Genomic DNA, 1,043 nt, shown 5'->3' with positions numbered 1-1,043 from the left:
GAGTTCTAAGGAACGTTGTGGGTGGGTGGGGGTATGATTCTTGTAATATATCAATACAATTAACTGTGTATGTGTGGGTGTGTGGGTGTGGGTGCTAGTTTGTTTGTGCTGATGGTGACTGTTGTTGTTATTGTGAGTACACATTATATGGCTGTGAATATGGGTCTGTGCATATACACACACACACATATATACACACATTATATATATATATATATATATATGTGTGTGTGTGTATATATATACACAGACATATGTGTGTGTCTCTCTTACCCTGCAATATGATTGTGTGTGTGTGAGTGTGTGTGTATACACATACAAACATACACGTGTGTGTCTGTATGTGTATATATATATATATATATATATTTATACTCACACACACACACACGCGTGTATGCGTGAGTAAATGTGCATGAGTGAATTGATAGAACCCTCTAGATACATATGTATCTGTGATTGTGTGTGTATGTGTATGTTTTATCTATGTGCATACATCCATCTATATACTCATATACATACACACACACATATATATACACACACACATATATATATATATATATACATAGACATACACACACACACACGTATATACACACACACATATATATATACACACACGTATATACATACACATATATACACAGACATATACACACACACGTATATACACACACACACACACACACGTATATACACACACGCGCGTATATACACACACACACACACACACACACACACATATATACACACATATATATAAGCCTTTGCAATACAGTAAGTATGAATATAAAATTCCCTAAATAGTCTTAAGGGAAAGAATATGACTTTGGGTTATATTGTAAAGGATGGAAGAAGATAGATAACAAACATATGAAAGTAAGACAAGTGACATGAAAATAAAGAATAAATACAAACAAGATAAACAAGACAACCATGCTAATCTAATTTACAAGGAAAGTCTTTTAGCTTCAGCAAAATATGGCACATACTCACACACATACATATATACAAAAGAAAAATCAGAAAGGGTATAAGGG

This window comes from Octopus bimaculoides, chromosome 26 (genome assembly GCF_001194135.2).
Source record: "Octopus bimaculoides isolate UCB-OBI-ISO-001 chromosome 26, ASM119413v2, whole genome shotgun sequence".
In the NCBI taxonomy this organism is placed as follows: Eukaryota; Metazoa; Mollusca; class Cephalopoda; order Octopoda; family Octopodidae; genus Octopus; species Octopus bimaculoides.
Note: the sequence above shows the minus strand (reverse complement) of the source record.